This window comes from Bos taurus, chromosome 1 (genome assembly GCF_002263795.3).
Source record: "Bos taurus isolate L1 Dominette 01449 registration number 42190680 breed Hereford chromosome 1, ARS-UCD2.0, whole genome shotgun sequence".
In the NCBI taxonomy this organism is placed as follows: Eukaryota; Metazoa; Chordata; class Mammalia; order Artiodactyla; family Bovidae; genus Bos; species Bos taurus.
In genome coordinates, this window is record NC_037328.1 from 156,415,790 (window position 1) to 156,436,907 (window position 21,118).

Consider the following 21,118-nt stretch of genomic DNA (forward strand, 5'->3'; position numbering starts at 1 on the left):
CTAGAGCCAGACATTCTGGAATGTGAAGTCAGGTGGGCCTTAGAAAGCATCACTACGAACAAAGCTAGTGGAGGTGATGGAATTCCAGTTGAGCTATTTCAAATCCTGGAAGATGATGCTGTGAAAGTGCTGCACTCAATATGTCAGCGAATTTGGAAAACTCAGCAGTGGCCACAGGACTGGAAAAGGTCAGTTTTCATTCCAATCCCAAAGAAAGGCAATGCCAAAGAATGCTCAAACTACCACACAATTGCACTCATCTCACATGTTAGTAAAGTAATGCTCAAATTTCTCCAAGCCAGGCTTCAGCAATATGTGAACCGTGAACTTCCTGATGTTCAAGCTGGTTTTAGAAAAGGCAGAGGAACCAGAGATCAAATTGCCAATATCCACTGAATCATGGAAAAAGCAAGAGAGTTCCAGAAAAACATCTATTTCTGCTTTATTGACTATGCCAAAGCCTTTGACTGTGTGGATCACAGCAAACTGTGGAAAATTCTGAAAGAGATGGGAATACCAGACCACTTGACCTGCCTCTTGAGAAATCCGTATGCAGGTCAGGAAGCAACAGTTAGAACTGGACATGGAACAACAGACTGGTTCCAAATAGGAAAAGGAGTACGTCGATGCTGTATATTGTCACCCTGCTTATTTAACTTCTATGCGGAGTACATCATAAGAAACGCTGGGCTGGAAGAAGCACGAACTGGAATCAAGATTGCTGGGGGAAATATCAATAGCCTCAGATATGCAGATGACACCACCCTTATGGCAGAAAGTGAAGAGGTACTAAAAAGCCTCTTGATGAAAGTGAAAGAGGAAATTGAAAAAGTTGGCTTAAAGCTCAACATTCAGAAAGTGAAGATCATGGCATCTGGTCCCATCACTTCATGGGAAATAGATGGGGAAACAGTGTAAGACTTTATTTTTTGGGGCTCCAAAATCACTGCAGATGGTGACTGCAGCCATGAAATTAAAAGATACTTACTCCTTGGAAGGAAAGTTATGACCAACCTAGATAGCATGTTCAAAAGCAGAGACATTACTTTGCCAACAAAGGTCTGTCTAGTGAAGGCTATGGTTTTTCCAGTAGTCGTGTATGGATGTGAGAGTTGGACTGTGAAGGAAGCTGAACACCGAAGAATTGATGCTTTTGAACTGTGGTGTTGGAGAAGACTTGAGAGTCCCTTGGACTGCAAGAAGATCCAACCAGTCCTTTCTAAGGGAGATCAGTCCTGGGTGTTCTTTGGAAGGAATGATGCTAAGGCTGAAACTCCAGTACTTTGGCCACCTCATGCAGAGTTGACTAATTGGAAAACACTCTGATGCTGGGAGGGATTGGGGGCAGGAGGAGAAAGGGACGACAGAGGATGAGATGGTTGGATGGCATCACCGACTGGATGGACGTGAGTTGAGTGAACTCCGGGAGTTGGTGATGGACAGGGAGACCTGGCATGTTGCAGTTCATGGGTTTGCAAGGAGTTGGACATGACTGAGCGACTGAACTCAACTGAGGCATATTTAGAAATGGTCTTCAAACTTGCTGGCATTTTCATCCAGTCAAATATTATTACAAAAGCCTTATTCCTTGCTTTTTTTTTTTTTTTTTTTACTGTTTTAAATACAGAATTGCAACCAGTTGTCATAAAAGATTTAAGATTTCCATGTCACGTTTTAGAAAGATTCATTTATAGAGGCACTCAAACTCTGTTATTTTAAAGCATGAATAACCAACTCGATGGACATGAGTTTGAGCAAGATCCGGGAGATGGTGAAGGACAGGGAAGGACAGGGAAGCCTGGTGTGCTGCAGTCCATGGGTCACAAAGAGGGGGACACAACTGAGTGACTGAACAAAAACAAATGAGAAAAGGAGTTTTAATTTAAAAGCTGAGGCTGATCCCCTGCAAGGATGATTTTCATACCCTATTGACTGAAAGATTAGATTCTCAAACATATGCCATTTTTAAAAGTAGTAAAGAAAACACCTCCTAATTCCAATATTTCATAAGTCCTTCCTTACCAAACCTGTAATTTAGTACTCAACACAAAGTATACATGTGAGAATTTAATATTAACGTAAATTAGTGGAGTTTCTACAGCAGAGAAAAATAAGAACCCAACTTCTGTATTTCCGTGGACACTAATGTTCCCTTGTTTTTTGTTTATTTTGTATTTCTTTTTTTTTTTGACATCTTTATTTTTTTAATAGAAGGATTCCTTGCTTTTGAATCATGTCATTCTCTTCCTTTCCTCCTTGTTTTTCTTTATCCCCTGCCTGCATATTTAATCTAACAAATATTTATTCAGTATCTCATCGGACCAGGTGCTTTGTATCCCAAGAGATACAAAGGTGAGTGCATAAACCATGATTTTGGCCTTGCCTTTGTGTCTGCAAATTTAAGTGAGACTGCAGGTGTGAAAAGTGCTATGAACTATAAAGTGCTATATAAGGCTCCATAGAAGTATAGGTAGATGCAGAAGTGATTCAGTTTAAATTTGGGGTACAGATTTAACGTTTTAAAATTAGCTCTAAAAGCTTTCTGATTGTTGCCTTCAGTACTGAGTATTAAAGTAGAGGTAATTTTGCTATTGCAAAAGAAGTCTCCTCAAAGAAAGAACTGTTTTACTAATGAAATTTTGGTTTAACTTTAAAGCTGCAAACATTTCAGGGAATTTATTAAGTATTAGCATGCTTTTTCTTGTAGTTTGTGTGTATGCTTATGTGTATGCAAAGATCCAATGAGACAGTATGTGTGAAAGTGTTTTAAAAACTGTGAAGTGCTATATAAATGTAAGGTGCTGGTATTGTGAAGGGAGAGAATGTCAAGAGTGGAATTTGCATAGGGAGGGTGCAGACCAAGGTTTCTGTGGCCATACTGGGACAGGAAAAGACAGTAGAGTAAGTTTAAGAAAAATTAGGACTTCCTATATGGTATATTTGGAAGCACACTAGAATGGACCCCATTTCCAAAAATATCTTTTTGTCTATAAGCTCCTATGGCATTTGAAATTCAGCTAGGGACATTGTTTTGCTTGTTGCTAATAGTAGGTGATAGAAGCGACTCTTGAGAGTCCCTTGGACTTCAAGGAGATCCAACCAGTCCATCCTAAAGGATGTAAGTCCTGGGTGTTCATTGGAAGGACTGATGCTAAAGCTGAAACTCCAATACTTTGGCCACCTCATGCAAAGAGTTGACTCATTGGAAAAGACCCTGATGCTCGGAGGGATTGGGGGCAGGAGAAGAAGGGGACAACAGAGGATGAGATGACTGGATGGCATCACCAACTCTATGGACATGAGTTTGAGTGAACTCCAAGAGTTGGTGATGGACAGGGAGGCCTGGCGTGCTGCAATTCATGGGGTCGCAAGGAGTCGGACATGACTGAGCGACTGAACTGAGCTGAAATAGTAGTTAATAGCATACATTCAAAAGTAGTCTTTTTATAATGCTAGGGTTTAACGTTTGAAAGCAGTTTGCTGTATTATTATTAGTTCATGATAACACATTGAGCTAGGTCTTGGTGGTGGTATTTTTATCTTCATCATCTTTGTCCCTTTTTTTATTAATGAGGGAGTAAGGATCGGCAGTTGAATAAAATATTTATCTCATAATCAATGTGTGACAGACTTAACCCAGACCAGTTTATTCCAACCCATCTTGCAGGTTAAAGCCCTGTTTGTTAAGCAACTATTAGACACAGAGAATTCCAAAATCTGACAGTCCAGTCTCTTTACAGGGCTCCCATGCATTGGTTGAAGAGGCCAACATTATGCGTTGGAAACAGTTAGGGAAGGTCATAGACAGTGTTTGATTTAAAGTATTAAATTGCCTGGAAAGAGCTTTACTAATTTGGATAAGGAAGAAAGCAGTATGGGTTGGTTTAGGTCAGGAAATGCTTTGTTAAGAGGTGGGATTGTCCACCTACTTAAAAAAGGTAAAAAAAGAGTAGAAGGCCATTTCAGGGTAGTAAAGCATTATGAGGAAAGCCATCATAACTGAAAGTGATGGTAAAATTAATGACGTGATGTGTTTTCAGGCAAAATACCGGTCATTTCTATAATCAAATGTTTTCCCTGAGCCTCACCAGCTGTAGGAACACTTGAATCCTCTCTTGCCAGCTGGAGTCACCCCCACGCCTTTTCTCTGCTTTCATCACCTACCCTGGCACCCACTTACGAGCTGCTGCCTGACCTCCTGCAGTTCCAAGGCTCAGTGTGTTCCCTCCTCATCTGGTTGTGAAGGGAAGCCTTTCCCACCATATTCTGCCTTTTCAGAAGGAATCCCATGGCAGAACTTCTTGGCTCTGGCCGTATAGGCTTTTCCCCCCTTGACTCCCACAGGGCTCTTCTTCAAGGCACATTGGAGCTGACAAAGCAGATGCATGAGAGGTGGGCTCATATCTCATCTATTCTCCATCCCCATCAGAGACCCTCTCTTCAGACATTTGCTCTGTTGTTTGACAGTGAAGCCTCTGTTACCCTCTTTGTATTAGTACAGTTCATCATATGGGTACGATGCAATGTTTTACCTTGCACTACAAAAGTGAAAGGGAGAGATATTCCATCTGCCTGATAATTCCCCAGGAGCCAGAGCATGGCATGTAACCCAAGCTTAGCCAATCAGATACTGGAGTCTGAGACCCTGATTTTGGAGCAAGACATCCAGGAAAGAAGAGTGAGTTAGGAACTATGATGACTGTGAAAGTGTTAGTCACTCAGTCGTGTCCAACCCTCTGGGACCCCATGGACTGTAGCCCATTAGGTGTCTCTGTCCATGGAATTCTCCAGGCAAGGATACTGGACTGGGCAGCCTTTCCTTTCTACAGGGGATCTTCCTGACCCAGGGATCGAACCCAGGTCTCCTGCACTGCAGGCAGATTCTTTGCCATCTGAGCCACCAGGGAAGCCCATGATGACTATAACAAGGTTCAGTATTGGCGCCAGCGGTTTGTAGCAGTGGTGATTCCTTTGCAGAGGCACCAATCTTATAACTGCCTCCTTGGTCCTCCAGCTTCCATATTCCCTGAGTCCTGCTCTTTTTTCAATTTGCATCTTTCTCTTGCTTTCTTGCAGATTCTGCCACACCTGATATTGTTCTAGCAAATGTTAGAAAGATAGAAAATTAGAGAATGTTCATTTGCTTTAAAAAAATATTTAGCTCAAGTTAGTTTATTTTATTTTTATTTTTTGCATCAATGCACTCTGACTCAAAGTAAAAGACACCGTTGCAGATTTGGCTTATTGGGCCATGCTGACTTTTCTTTTCTTGTGCAGATTCTCCCCAGGAGACCCCCAGTCAGCCGTTTGTTAAGCTGTCATCTTCCTCTACCTGCAGAAATGGTGTACTTGCAAATGCCTAAACCTCATGAATACAAGCTCTGCTTCTTTCCTGAATTTTCCAGCTCACATGTATATTGAGAAAATGATTAGGTACTATTTGAGTCGTGAGGAGAGGGAAAGGACTACCTAATTCCATGTGTTAGGAATTTTGGATTCCTGTTCTGGTCCAGTTATCACTGATATTCTCAGTTAATGATCACACCAGTGTCATCAAATGGACACAGTGGAAGACTTTGAAATTTAAAAAAAAAAATACTGAATTTCTTCAGTGGAAAACTAGGAACACTTAAGAAATGCATCCCTCCTGGTTATCTGATAATTTTCAGATAATTGTCTTTGAGCCATCTTTAACTGTCTTTGAGCCATCTGCAACTCTGTAAGCTGTGGGTCACTAATAGCAATGCAAACAATTCTTGTCTACAGATGTACAAATACATTATTTCCTCGTGAGGTGAAATTTGCTTTCTTTGCCCACTGTTGAAGAAGCCAGGTTTTTATTCTATTTCTAAGTTTATTTTAGCATTTTTTGCTGCTTTTGTCTGTGGTTCTTTGAGCTAGTTTTAGCATCTGTCTCATCAATTAATAAATTAAATATTGTCTTGGACACCTGCATACTGTAAATTCGCATGACAGATTTTATCTTGTAAAATAGTGATCCTTTAACAATCTCAGTTTATGAACTAGGAAATATTACACTTTTGGCCCCTAGTGCTAATGAGTGGCAGGGGTAAAATTTAAGACCAGATTTTCCAACTTCAAATTCAACAATCTTTTTACAAGAAAGAAGGGAGAAGTAAAACAAGCATCTTATCACTTCTGCCCCTGTAAATTTAGTGTTTTCATGAGCTTCCTCCTTCCAGTGTCTTTGTCCTTTATTTTGCTTTACAAACTGCTGATCATTACTATTCTGAAATGCTGCTTTATTCCTTTCTCTTTGGCCATTTCTCTCAATAGCTTCTAGGGTCAGTTAGAATATTTTGAGCTATAGACTTTGGAATTTAATCCTCCCCATTCTAAGAACTGACCCATTGGAAAAAAAAAAAAAAACCCTGATAATGGAAAACACTGAAAGCAAAAGGAGAAGGGGACCACGGAGGATGACGAGATGGTTAGACAGTATCAGCGCCTCAGTGGACTTGAATTTCAGCAAGCTCTGGGAGACAGTGAAGGACAGCGGGGCCTGGCCGCGCTGCCATCCACGGGGTTGCAGAGGCAGACACAACTTAGCGACTAACAGCGTCATCTCGCCCACGTATCCTCCAACGTTATCTTACAGGCAGCATGCCTCGTATTTACTCATCTTTGTCTCCTCTGTTGTGAGACCTTCCCCGAAATCCAGTAAATCCTAAAAAGTCACTTCCAGTCAAAGTTCACTTGTCCAGTGAAGTTTTCCTGCGTCTGTCTGTCATGGAGTCATTGTCCTCTCCTCTAAAGTTGTATTAAGAGCATGTGTCTGTCCAGCCATTTGACAGTCAGTCTTACGATTGTTTAGGGGCATGCGGGCATTTATGAATCATGATTTTAGAGGCAATATGGGGCAGTAGGTAAGAATATAGGCTTTAGAGTGAGGCTGCCTGACTCCACATTTCAGCTCTGCCGCTTCCTCCTTCTGCAACCTTAGGAAAGCCATATAACTTCCCAGCAGTTTGGTTTCTTCACTTCTAAGAGGGTAATGAGATGTCCTAATTAGATTATTGTGATGATTACCTGTGCTAGTACATGCTGAGTGCTTATATGAATACTTTGGGTCCAAAATAAGTGTTGTATAAAACCTTAAGATTATTATTGACATTATTACTGCTTTACTCATTCTTGACCTATTTTCTGGGTGGAATTTAAAATTATTTGAGAAAAAAATGTTTTTCAGAAATTTTTTTATAGTGCTTGTCACAAATTTGATGCTTGGTATATTTGAAATTTGGTATAGGGGAAACTGTCAAAGGGTTTTGAATAGGGTTTTATATGTCAAAAGCAGCATTTAGACACCATGCAGCAAGGTATTGAATCAGCGGTTAATTCAGTAATTACAAACAGGCGATAGCTTTTTATTCATTTCTAATTAATAAATGGTTTTTTCAGTATTCACCATGTGCCAGACATAGAGATCAATCATAGAGATTCAGAGCGAACAAGTAACCCTTCCAGTCTTTAAGGCACTTAGCATCCCATATAGGAAAATTAGTAAGTACATGAACATGAAGTCTTATTTCCACACTGTATAAAGTGTTACTGACCAGGGTTCTTGGCCTTTCCCGTTCAGTGGAAGAGGAGAGTGAAAAAGTTGGCTTAAAGCTCAACATTCAGAAAACGAAGATCATGGCATCTGGTCCCGTCACTTCATGGCAACAGTGTCAGACTTTATTTTTGGGGGCTCCAAAATCACTGCAGATGGTGACTGCAGCCATGAAATTAAAAGACGCTTACTCCTTGGAAGGAAAGTTATGACCAACCTAGATAGCATATTCAAAAGCAGAGACATTACTTTGCCAACAAAGGTCCTTCTAGTCAAGGCTATGGGTTTTCCAGTGGTCATGTATGGATGTGAGAGTTGGACTGTGAAGAAAGCTGAGTGCCGAAGAATTGATGCTTTTGAACTGCGGTGTTGGAGAAGACTCTTGAGAGTCCCTTGGACTACAAGGAGATCCAACCAGTCCATTCTGAAGGAGATCAGCCCTGGGAGTTCTTTGGAAGGAATGATGCGAAAGCTGAAACTCCAGTACTTTGGCCACCTCATGGGAAGAGTTGACTCATTGGAAAAGACTGATGGTGGGAGGGATTGGGGGCAGGAGGAGAAGGGGACGACAGAGGATGAGATGGCTGGATGGCATCACTGACTCGATGGATGTGAGTCTGAGTGAACTTGGGAGGGATTGGGGGCAGGAGGAGAAGGGGACGACAGAGGATGAGATGGCTGGATGGCATCACTGACTCGATGGATGTGAGTCTGAGTGAACTTCGGGAATTGGTGATGGACAGGGAGGCCTGGTGTGCTGCGATTCATGGGGTCGCAAAGAGTCAGACACGACTGAGCAACTGAACTGAACTGAATCATCAGAATGTTGTAAGAGGCCAGACGAGAAATTCAGGCAAGGCTTTATTGGGGCCCTTTCTGCCGTAAAGGTTCCCTTTCTTGCTTCCTGAGGGGGAGGCAAGCTAGTCCCTTACAAGGGATGAGCATAGGGGTGTGTCCAGGGGTTGGGCTGGGGGACTCAGGTGATCTGCCCACCCCTTAGGTGGTGCTGAGTGCAGGAGGCAGGCACAGGACTCTGCTTTTATTCCCAACACCTTGCTTTTGCTCCTGCACTTCCTGAAAATCATGAAGTGTCGATTGAGCTTTTTCAGTCTTTTTGTATCTTGTCCATAATGTGTCCCAGCTGCACATGTACACAGTTATTTTTAGTCCCTTACAGTTTGTTTGTATTCTGTTGCTCTGGGAAATGTTCATCCACATGCAAGCGCTGCAGCAAAGGCCCCAGCCCATCTCAGCAGGGTATGTGTAAGCACAGGAGACAGTGGGAAGCAAAGGCAGGGACAGAATTGGTTTCCTCAAGGAGGTGATTCTTGAGTCAACCATAAATAGAAGGCCTTGGAAGGTAAAGGTGTGCGAGTGTTCTAGCAAGTAGGCAAATCTGTAGAGGCCAGACCAACATGGTGGCCTACGGAACTGCAAGAAGATAAGTCTTGACTATGGCACAAATAAAGCTGGAGAAGTAATAGGGCTCCATTGCCCTGGGTCGGGGAGATCCCCTGGAGAAGAAAATGGCAACCCACTCCAGTACTCTTGCCTGGAAAATTCCATGGATGGAGGAGCCTGGTGGGCCATGGTCCTTGGGGCCGTAGAGTCGGACACAACTGAGTGACATTACTCACTCACTATTGCCATAAAAATAGCTTAGACCTTTTCCTATGGCCAATAGAGAATGTGTGGAGATCTGAATCTCTATAATAAATGATCAAGAAGATTTATAAACTATTGTGATTCTAAATTATGCTTAATTTTACTATTACAGAAGTAAAGAAGCACTGTATGAGCACAGTGTGACCCCTCAACACAGTATCCCGAACAGAAAGAACAACTGGTGCTAATCCCCACTCTCCAATGGTGTTTGCATTGTGTTCCTAACAGGGAAATACACCACGTTTGTGTTTTAGGGTAGCTCTTAGAATGTAGAGTCCCAAGAAGTATGTAGAATCCCAAGTAGTTTTCAAGATAAATTAGCTGAATCATTAAGAACGAGGGGTCTGCAGAAATGAGGCATGTTTCAGAAAATATAGAAGGGAGAGAGATAGGATGAGAGGGGCCCCCAGCAAGGCCACTACTTGGAAGAGCCCTAAGTTGTTACCAAGCCCGTAACTGCTCGCCCCACGGCAGGCCAGTGAACCGAGGGATGTGTTGGGGCAAGGAACAGTGACTGTATTTGGAAAGCCAGCAGACCAAGAATGTAGCATCCTGAAGGACCATCTTGCCTGAGTTAGAATTTAGGCTTCCTTTATACTCAAAGGGCAGGAGTTGTTGCAAACAGAAGTTCTTACAGGTGTCCACGTAGGTCTGTTCATGATATTACTATAAAACTCCAACAAGACAATGGTTATTTTCTGTTACACAACTTTTTATCTCTATATGAATGGAAATGTGCTATTCATATCTTTGAAAATAGCCCTTGATAATGGACTATTCTGTGTATTTCAGGCTATAGGCAAAATTCTTAACTTGTAGCAAATGCAATAGAATACAGAGGTTAAAGTAAAATAAATAGATCCAATATGGAATCAGACTTGTTCTTCCCTATTGCAGAGTCACCAGGACCTCAGAGCAGTCACTGGTGGCAGATGATCACGTAATCACGTAATGAAGACTCGCTGGCTGATCAACATTTGCCTATTATTGATTTCCTATTCCTGCTACTGATATTCCTATTATTGGCCTCATGTTTATGGCAGAAAGTCATAAAATAGGAAATGCTGTGGGAAGGGAAAGCTTGACATTTTGAAAGCTGTCTTCACTCCTCTCTCAAATGTTTAACTTCATGCTGCGTGTGCCTGCATGTGTTGTCTTGCATCATCCTGCTAATGTATTAAGTCTGATAGTTGTTCATCGCTAATCAGGGTGAAATAAATCATGTTATGTGTTGAACTGAGCTAAATTCTACCCTCTCTTTATTCATCTGACAGGGTGGTTTTAGAACAGTAAGTTCTACAAATGTCAGTGCACAAACAAACCTTCATTACAGAAGCAATTCACTAATATTGCATAAATCATGATAAGAAACAAAGGATACTGCATCCTAAGAGGCAAACTTTTCAATCATCTAACAAAAGAATACTCCCTCAAATTTGTAAATATGTATTCTCAGCTTGCAATGTTAAAAGTAGCTGCTGGATGAAAATTGTTATTCATACGATTCATGCAGAAGTGTGCCTAAAGTCATTAGTTTCTGGAAAGAGTTCACGTATATATTATGTATTTATAAACATACATAAAATTTAAAAATTATGTTCATAAATATACATATATATATGTATTTGAAACTCTCAATAGTGAATGCTGAAAGTTTCTAACTATCAGGAACTGTCTCTTATCCTCATAAGAAAGGCTGTATTCAGTAAAATATGCAAGTCAGTGAGAGTCTTATTGACAAACAGCAGATGTGGTGATAAGGCAAAGTACTGTGTGATGTAATAATACTGTTTCTATTTAAAGAGTGAGTAGTCAGGCTTCCCTGGTGGCTGCCGATGCAGGATACATCAGTTCAAGCCCTGATCTGGGAGGATCCCACATGCTGCAGAGCAGCTGAGCCCGTGCCCCGCAAGTATCAGGCCTGTGCTCTAGCGCCCAGGGACCACTGCTGCTGAGTCCATGGCCACAACTGGGGGCCCGCCAGCCACACTTCACAGTGACAGGAGTCACTGCCGTGAGAAGCCGGAGCACGGCTAGAGAGAAGCCGCTGCTCACGGCAGCTGGAGGAAAGCCCATGCAGCAACAAAGACCCAGCACAGCCAAAAATCAACCAATCAATCAATCAACCGATATATTAATTAATTTTTTAAAAAATGAGTAGACCTGTCTATTCCGATGAACTTGATTTTATTCAGCTAATTTCATGAGTGTTGTTGTTCATTTGCTCGTCATGTCCAGCTCTTTGTGACCTCGTGGACTGCAGCACGCCAGGCCTCCCTGTCCCTCACTATCTCCCGGAATCTGCCCAAGTTAATGACCACTGAATCCGTGATGCCATCCAGCCATCTCATCCTCTGTCGCTGTCTTCTCCTTCTGCCTTCACTCTTTCTCAGCATCAAGGTTTTTTCCAATGAATTGGCTGTTTGCATCAGGTGGCCAAAGTATTGGAGCCTCAGCTTCAGCATCAGTCCCTCCAGTGAACATTCAGGGCTGATTTCATGATCTAGAGCGGCAATTAACAATGAAGGTGTTCAGAGTAGGATCTCTTAAAAAACTATTTTACTATAAACTCTCACATGAATACTTTAGTATATATTCTTATTGTGGAACTGAGGAATATAATATCTTGTTCAATGCATTACTAAGGCTTCTTATTTTTTTAACAGCTAGTTAATCAAATTATTCCTTACATTTTTCCAGAAACTAATTTGAAACCTCTTTCAAAGATACAAGTAACTGATTAAAAATAAAATCAGTTCCCCAGACTCATTCGTGGTTGCCTAGGGGGATAGGAGGGGAGGGATGGACTCGGAATTTGGGGTTACTAGATACAGACTATTACCTATAGAATGGATAAGCAACAGAGTCATAGCATAGCACAGGGAACTATCTAATCTCCTGTGATAAATGATAATAAAAAAGAATATCTATTAAAAAAGTATATATATATATATATAAAACTGAGTCACTTTGCTCTTCAGCAGAAATTAGCACAACATTATAAATCAATTATACTTCAATAAAATAATATGAAATCAGTTTTCATATTAAAATAAAAACTAAACAAAAAGATGAGTGAAATAAATAAAAGTAGAAAATAAGATTAAGCCCCAAGGATCAGCCTGACAGAAAAGACCATCTTGAGAATTCGATAAATGTGGTTCAAAATTATATCCAGATCATATATTAGGCACAAATAACTTTTAGGCTTTTATTTTTTTTAGATATTTATTTCTAAAGATGACTTGGGAATAATTAATAATGACCTATTTAATGAATAAACTTTACTAAAATCTTATATTCTGAAAAAAATTGTGTCTGTCTTAAAATTCACTGAAAACGTAAACAATCTGGCACCCAGGAAAGCTGCACATTTTTATCACACAGACAGTTGAGTTTCCCACTTCGTTTCCTCTCTGGAAGAATGAGTAAATGGCGAGGTATGATCCGTGTTATACTTAGCTTGTGATCCTTTTCAGTTTTACTTACGGTTTTTAGGCTTTTAAAGTAATGTCACTTCAGCTTCATCTTTATCAACTAGTTGTTTTTGTAGGTTTGATTTAACCCTGCAGTATGTACTAATGTGGGGCTTCCCTTGTGCTTCAGCTGATAAAGAATCGGCCTGCAATGCAGGAGACCTGGGTTCAATTCATGGGTTAGGAAAATCCCCTGGAGAAGGGATAGGCTACCCACTCCAGTATTTTGGGGCTTCCCTGGTGGCTCAGATGGTAAATCTACCTGCAATACTGGAGACGTGGGTTTGATCCCTGCGTTGGAAAGATCCCCTGGAGGAGGGCATGGCAAGCTACTCCAGTGTTCTTGCCTGGAGAATCCCATGGACAGAGGAGCCTGGTGGGCTACGGTTCATGGGGTTGCAGAGTTGGACACGACTGAGCGACTAAGCACAGCACAGCATGTATGTGATGTTACTCTGTGGAAACAGTAGTTTGGCGTTTTGTGAAGAGGCAAAGACTGAGCAGTTTCGCCTGTGTTGTAGATCTCGAGCAGCAGTCGACTTTTCCATGTAGAACCCGGGAGCAGGAGATTCAGAGTCGAATCTCTTCTCCTTCCCCACTCCTGGTTACAAGTCGCTTGAAATATGTAAGTTAGTAGAACTTGCTTGAGGGCAGCAAGTCAAGTCCCATCCCTACTCACTGGAACTCAGCTTTGATATTTAAGCTCCCTTCCCCACCCTTCCAGAATCCTCACGTTCCCATTCCAAAACTGATTTTAAAGACATTTTTAACATAATGATGCAACTTGGTGGGCACCATGGCAACTTTACAGTGAGTTTTGTTTTGACCTTCAGCTACATTTTTCAGCTTTGTGAGGCACCTTGTCATCAAAGACAACGGCCAGCAGTGTGACCCACGAGACAGTGGACCCTGTTCCATGAGCTCTCGTGAATTCACTGGGATTCTCAGCACTCTGTGGTCAAGAAATCTGATGTGGAGACAGTCTTCTCAAAATATGGCAAACTGTGGGCTTCTCTGTTCGTAAGGGCCTTGCCTTCGTTCACTGTGTTAATGAGAGAAGTGCCCGCACTGCTCTGGCAGGAGGGGATGGTAGGATGACGGCTGGTTTTAGATTCTAATCTGCCCACAGAGCCAGAAGCAAACCCAGGAAAAGCCGGTGTGTAGTAACATGCAGTGGAGACGCAGCTCCTCTTTTACTTGGACTGTGACTTTCATGGGCCTTACAGTGACAGGAGGCGCAGTTTCTTCTCTTCCTATTCTTCTCGCTGTAGTGCCCTCAGAACGCCAGTGTGCATCAAGAATCGCCTCACAAAGGGGCAACAGCTGCTTTGATTCTAAGAGCATTTGGTGGGGATCTTCTCCTAAGTCTGGAAAGTGGAAAGGAGATGACCATCAGACCCTTAAGTTGGAGTTGACCCAGATGAAACAAAAAGTGGATTCTCTGCTGGAAAGCCTAGAAAACACTGAAAAGGAACAGAGCAAGCAAGGAGCAGAGATGAAGGATGAAGCGTCAGAAGGGGAGCAGAGCAGCAGAAGAGAGATGAGACTCGTGTGAAGATGGAGTCTGAAGATGACTCTGCAGAGAGGGGGTACCACTGGGCGATGATGGTGATGACGACAGAGCGGCGACCACTGGAAGTGACCACAGATGATGGGGAAGAGGCTGGAAAGTGGAGAATGACCACGGAGAGAGTGTTAGCAGCGAGAGTGACTCTTGCGTACATGGTGGGGTTTGGAAACCTTGTCCCATTTTTCTTTACTAGGCGCTTGTCTAGGACCAACATTTTCACCAGATCCTCTCCCCGGGCACTTTCAGAACACACTCACTGTTCTCCCCATCCTAGTCCTTCCATGACCATCAGTGCATCCTGCCCTGCGCCCGGTCCCATTTCCATTTCCTTCCTTCCGTGACCATCAGTGCATCCTGCCCTGCGCCCGGTCCCATTTCCATTTCCTTCCTTCCGTGACCATCAGTGCATCCTGCCCTGCGCTCGGTCCCATTTCCATTTCCTTCCATGCTCCTAGTAGTTACATTAAGTCTTAACCGGTGATTTTTGCTTTGAATTTTGATACCTCTTTAAGACATAACAGTAAAGAGGATAATATGGTTTCTATCAACCATCTCCAAAATAATCTCCTGTTATGCAGGGAGTGCAGTTCTTCCCATTCATACAGTAGTTCCTTAGTTGCTTCCCTGACTACAAAGATGATCTTCTTAGTTGATTAGCACCTCAGACTGGCTTTGAGTTAGAGGTGTGTGTGTCAACCCCACCTAACAGAGCTGTGTGGGCTTGCTCAGCACAGATGGAACAATGTGTTTTTTCAGATGCATCCTCTAGAAAACTAAGCAGTGTAACAGACTGAAGATTTGTTTTCTAAAGTTGATACTGTGCGTTATTTTTGGGAACAGACTCATGTTTGGGATGTGTGTTTTTTTTTTTTTTTTTCCCGTCAAAATACATGAGTCCTTAATTGGGAGAAAACAAAACAAAAAACAAACAGTAGTTTGCCCTATAAGTTAAAAACAATAAACAAACAACTCTGAAAAGCTACTTTCCCAAACCATTAACTTGCACATTGAAATTTCATTGTTGAAATTCTTTCCCTAAAGTTGTGCTGTTTAATCAACTTTTTTACCCTTAGGTTACACACAATAGGACTTCCCTGTAGCTCAAATGGTAAAGAATCTGCCTGCGATGCAGGAGACCAAGGTTTGATCCCTGGGTCGGGAAGATCCCTTGGAGGAGGGAATGGCAACCCACTCCAGTATTCCTGCCTGGAGAATTCCTTGGACAGAGGAGCCTGGCGGGCTACAGTCCATGGGGTTGCAAGGAGTAGGACTAACACGCATACAGACAATAGGTGTCTCGAATAGCTTCAAGAATGTAAGCAAAAATATAATTAGCAATTATTCTCTTAAAAATATATATTACATACCCACATGCTGGTAACAATGTTTTTATTACAATGCATTTAATTCCTCTCCAGTTCTGTGTTTCCATCTAATTAGTTTTCAAAATTTTAAATTCCACAAATATTGTTTAAGGGCCAATTAATGTTCCATTGTGTTATTTAATCTTAAATTCTCTCCCCTGAGGATATTAGCATGTTTGTTTTGCAGATAAGAAAATTAGCAGTGTTAAAGGATTGTAGTAAGTGACAGGGAGGTAAAGGTTTTTAACACTTGTAGCTAGGTTGGTAAAGAATCTGCCTTCAGTGCAGGAGACCTGGTTAGATCCCTGGGTTGGGAAGATCCCCTGGAGAAGGAAATGGCAACCTACTCCAGTATCCTTGCCTGGAAAACCTCATGGACAGAGGAGCCTGGTGGGTTGCAGTCCATGGGGTCACAAAGAGTCAGGCAGGACAGCGTCTAACGCTTCACTTCACACTTTGAAATAGCATCCCACCAGCTGCTACAATTAGCACAATTCCTCACAGTTTGTCCTTAGTGGATCCCCTGTTCAAATCTCAATTTTTATGTCAACACTCCTAGGCCACACACCTTAATTCAGTCTTTTGGGGCCTTGAAGAGCTATGCCCCCTAATACCATCTATTTAGTTCTCAATACAAGACAGATAAGTCCAGGATATCTGAACTCTCCCACATCAAAACACAAGTTTTCTCCTTTCTAGGTTCCATTCTATTTTCCCTTTAAATGCTTCACTTAGATTGTTACTTGGGATAACAAATTGATTGCTTTTACACAAGGCCATTGGATGTTAATTTATGTTTCTGGGAAAACAATTCATTAAAATTCCTTTCTCTTCTAAAACAAAAGGAACTGGGAGGTCAATCGGTAGGGTTTGATGGATGGGTGCATCAGTAATTTTGAAGATAAAAACTGACAGTATCAATTTCATTAACATGTATCCTGTGCCGAATTAGTAAATTAAGATAATTGGGTAAAAAGAAGAAAGTGTCTTTCTTGAGTTACAGGTGGAAGTGCGAGCAGGCTTCCTGAGAAGGGTGACCATATGTCCATGCTCTGCCTGCGGCAGTCCCGGCTCGTGCCTGCTGTGCTGTTACTCACTCTAGTTTAACATCTATCCAGACCTTTTAAGGACATGATTTTATTATTTATTTTATGAAGATGAGCTGGGTTGTGTCTGACAGATTTTTGCTTGGCTCGTAGCTTCTGCCATAATCTGGTCTAGTGTTTGTGAGGCCCAGATGCAATGAAGCACCAGGTGCAATGAAACTTCTGGTTAAATGTGAAAGACAGTGACCAGCCTGTCTCTCTATTCCCAGTACTTTCCAGCTTCAGCTTCTCTTCAAAGCCTGCATGCATTGTGCTTGCTATAACAGAAAGCTCTCTGACCTCAAGACGAGGTACAGCAAACTCCTCTGACAGATTCACAAAGCTGCCAGGACACAGGAAATGGGGAAATTTTGTTTGTGGTTTGATAACTGTGTACAGAAAACACCGGTGGCTAATCACATTCCTAGAGAGTAGGCTATAGTCTTCTGTCACTTATCGTATGGTTTATGTCTGTATGCATACAGCTGTTTGCATGGTTCAGAAAAGCTTTTTTATTTTGGAATTAAGCCCCTTTTGCAGAGGAAAATATGAAATGGTTGTTTAATGAGATGTTAGGTACCAGGTTTGCAGTTCTTTTAAATATGTAACTTGTACAAAAAGTTTGTTGATATTTCCAATCCATTATGGAGCCTGTATATGTGTCACTAACCAGGGGACCACCTGAAGATGCAGATTTGCTGAAGAAGTACCAGAGGCCTCTTCAAATTCTGTTTGCTTCAAAATTAGTTAGAAATTTTGAGTTAGAGTTAGAGTTAGAGTAGAGTTAGAGTCAAAGTAATCATAAGAATGGAGTGGTGAAAATATTCATATTTTGAAAAGCGGACAAACTAATTATTACAGACAATACTTGCAAATAGGAATATATTGAATTAGATCCGAACAAAAGGAAAAACTAAACAAATGACAGAGCTCAGCTGGTATAAAAGACTTAATTTTGGAATTTTGGAATTGCATTTTGAAATATCTTGAATTATGGGAAATTACTCCTTGGAAGGAAAGTTATGACCAACCTAGATAGCATATTCAAAAGCAGAGACATTACTTTGCCAACAAAGGTCCTTCTAGTCAAGGCTACGGTTTTTCCTGTGGTCATGTATGGATGTGAGAGTTGGACTGTGAAGAAGGCTGAGCACTGAAGAATTGACGCTTTTGAACTGTGGTGTTGGAGAAGACTCTTGAGAGTCCCCTGGACTGCAAGGACATCCAACCAGTCCATTCTAGAGATCAGTCCTGGGTGTTCTTTGGAAGGAATGATGCTAAAACTGAAACTCCAGTACTTAGGTCACCTCATGCGAAGAGTTGACTCATTGGAAAAGACTCTGATGCTGGGAGGATTGGGGGCAAGAGGAGAAGGGGACGACAGAGGATGAGATGGCTGGATGGCATCACTGACTCGATGGACGTGAGTCTGAGTGAACTCTGGGAGTTGGTGATGGACAGGGAGGCCTGGTGTGCTGCAATTCATGGGGTGGCAACGAGTCGGACACGACTGATCGACTGAACTGAACTGAACTGAACTGATACAAACTATTAATACTACATTTAGAGTGGGCAGACAACAAGGCCCTACTGTATAGCACATGAAGCTATATCCAAACTCTTGAGATAAACCATAATAGAAAAGAATATTAAAAAAATAAATGTATATATATGTAAAACAGAGTAACTTTGCTATAAGCAGAGATTGGTACAACACTGTAAATCAAACATACTTCAATAAATAAAATTATGGTGTAACAAAAAAAGAGCCAACTGAACTGTCTGTGATTTTTATGTATTATTTATAAACTGCATTTTGGAAGATGTCTGCAGGTAATTTTACAGAAAAAAGAAAAAATAGAACCATATAGAAAAGTGCATTTTCCAAATAATACTATGAATTAGAATCTGTTTAAAGTTACTAAATATGTGCATAAATAATTTTCTGCTTATGTTGTTTCTAAACGTATTTCTCTTGGTAAAATTCTATAGAGCTTTACAAGGTTTAAAAAAATTCCTAACTACTTCAGTGTATATTTTCTACAGTCAAAAATAGTCTCTGATAAAATCAGTACAGCTATCAAAATCTGGAAATGAAGTATTTTGGTGTCCTGTACTGCACGAGAAATGTGCTATTTTTATTTTTTCAAAAATTTTATTTGGAAAATTGTTACTGAATGTTTAATGCTATTTAATGCTTCACCAGTATATTGTTTATTTGTCTTCACGATTGATTTATTTATTCTTGGCTGCCACAGGTCTTTGTGGCTGTGTGTGGGCTTTCTCTAGGTGCAGCGAGTAGGGGCTGCTCTTTGCTGCACTGCATGGGCTTCTCACGGCTATGGCCCCTCTTGTTGCAGAGCAGAGACTCGGGCTCATGGGCTTCAGTTGCTGAGGCTCTTGGGCCCTCGAGTGGGGTCTCAATAGTTGTGGTGCATGGGCTGAGTTGCTCCACAGCGTATGGAATCCTCCCAGACCAAGGATCGGACCCTTATCCCCTGCACTGGCAGGCGGACTCTTACCCACTGACCATCAGGGAAGCCACCTCACCAGGATGTTAAAACATAGCTGTCCATAGTTAATTAGACAGTGTAAAATTAAATAATTTAGTTATTTTTATTGCTCCCATGGACTGTTAAATATACTGTGATTTGCATGATAAATTATATGGCTTCTTGCTCATGTCTCAAGGATATATGGAAGTTGACCAGATAAAAGCAGGGAGGAGACGGCGTTCCAGGAACTTGATTCTACTTGAGGCTGCTACTCTCTGTTCTGTGTCTCCTCTTTGTCATTAGCGTTTGCCTTGGAAATGGAATTCCACCAGCTACCAAGGCTGTGGAGACCACCTCTCTCTAAAATGGGACAGTTTTAGAGGTGGCTGGACAGATGCCTTCAAAGATGTCAAGTACCAGTTGTCTTGAAATTGTAAATTGATAGTTTTAAGCTATGGCACCCTATTCTACAAATAAAGCATTCTAAAGAGGATTAAAAAAATAATCCCGTATTATGACACAAGTGATTGTCAGATTTTCTTTCCTTTTAAAATTCATAATTTGGGTAAAATAATTTTTAAAATATTTAATAAAAACATTTTTAACTGCTTGAGAGGACGAATTGGTATTGGGTAGGAGAGTCATACGCAACTGTCAGTGGGGAACTGGGAGAGGTCTTCACTTCAGGAATTATAAATGCAATCAAGTTGCTTTAATGAACGTCAAACATAATGAAATGTTCATTGAAATGCTCCGAATTCTTTGCACTTGGTCTTCTTAAGGCTTGTCAAAATGAAGGACAACTATATAATATGTATACAAGTAGAACAAGTAATGGGGTACTGTAAGTGTTTCCTAGCTCTATGAGTAAGTAGATGGCCTAAAGAGATCAAAAGAGAGATCAAGAGAAGATGGCATTTGATCTATCCATCCACTCTTCTCTCTGCCCATCCCCCTACCCACCACTCAGTTACTCGTATGTTCAACTAATAGTTAATGGGTGCATACTTTTGACACATTTCCTTGGCAAAGAATTTAAAAAAAAACCTCACCCTGATCTTAAGCTTTCAGTCTAATGCAGGGATTCAAATCGAGTAGATATATTTCACTGTGGCTAGGAGATTTCTGCTTATATGCTAATACCTTGGAGCGAGATGAGTTATTTTCTGAGAACTTATATATTTAATATCTTAATAGTTACACTTCATGCTAGTAAAATGCTCATCCTTGGGTAAATATAATCTGCACTTAACTTTTCTATTTCATTTAAACAAATTTTTAAAGTATCTAGCAACTGTTTGGAGAAGGCAATGGCACCCCACTCCAGTACTCTTGCCTGGAAAATCCCATGGACGGAGGAGCCTGGTAGGCTGCAGTCCATGGGGTCGCTAAGAGTCAGACACGACTGAGCATCTTCACTTTCACTTTTCACTTTCATGCATTGGAGAAGGAAATGGCAACCCACTCCAGTGTTCTTGCCTGGAGAATCCCAGGGACAGGGGAGCCTGGTGGGCTGCCATCTCTGGGGTCACACAGAGTCGGACACGACTGAGGTGACTTAGCAGCAGCAGCAGCAACTGTTTTATTTATTTATTGGCCATGTGTCAGGAAGCATTTAACAGGAGGCTTCCTGTGTGCTGTTTTGGATCTGTCATGAATCCTCTGTTCCTTATTCCTGAATATTCAGAAATTAAGAGGAGTGGCAAACCACTCCCGGGGCTGAGAAATGCATGCACTTCCTTCGTTAGTTTTTCCATACCGTGATAAGTAGCTATTTACGACCCTCTTCCTTTTTATGAACCATACGGTAAAAGTGATTATTTACAACCCTCTCTCTTTGATATGGATTGCCTTATGTTTCCTTGATAATTTGTAAGTCTGGACTTT

The 21,118-nt window shown here is 41.4% G+C and overlaps 1 protein-coding gene and 1 pseudogene across 1 annotated transcript in view; both read left to right on the forward strand.

Moving 5' to 3' along the window:
- The window catches only part of KCNH8 (potassium voltage-gated channel subfamily H member 8), a 503,960-nt gene that overhangs the window by 75,519 nt on the left and 407,323 nt on the right, over positions 1-21,118 (forward strand). The gene's annotated exons all lie outside the window — the stretch shown is intronic.
- LOC112447008 (heterogeneous nuclear ribonucleoprotein C-like) lies at positions 7,331-15,163 on the forward strand (annotated as a pseudogene).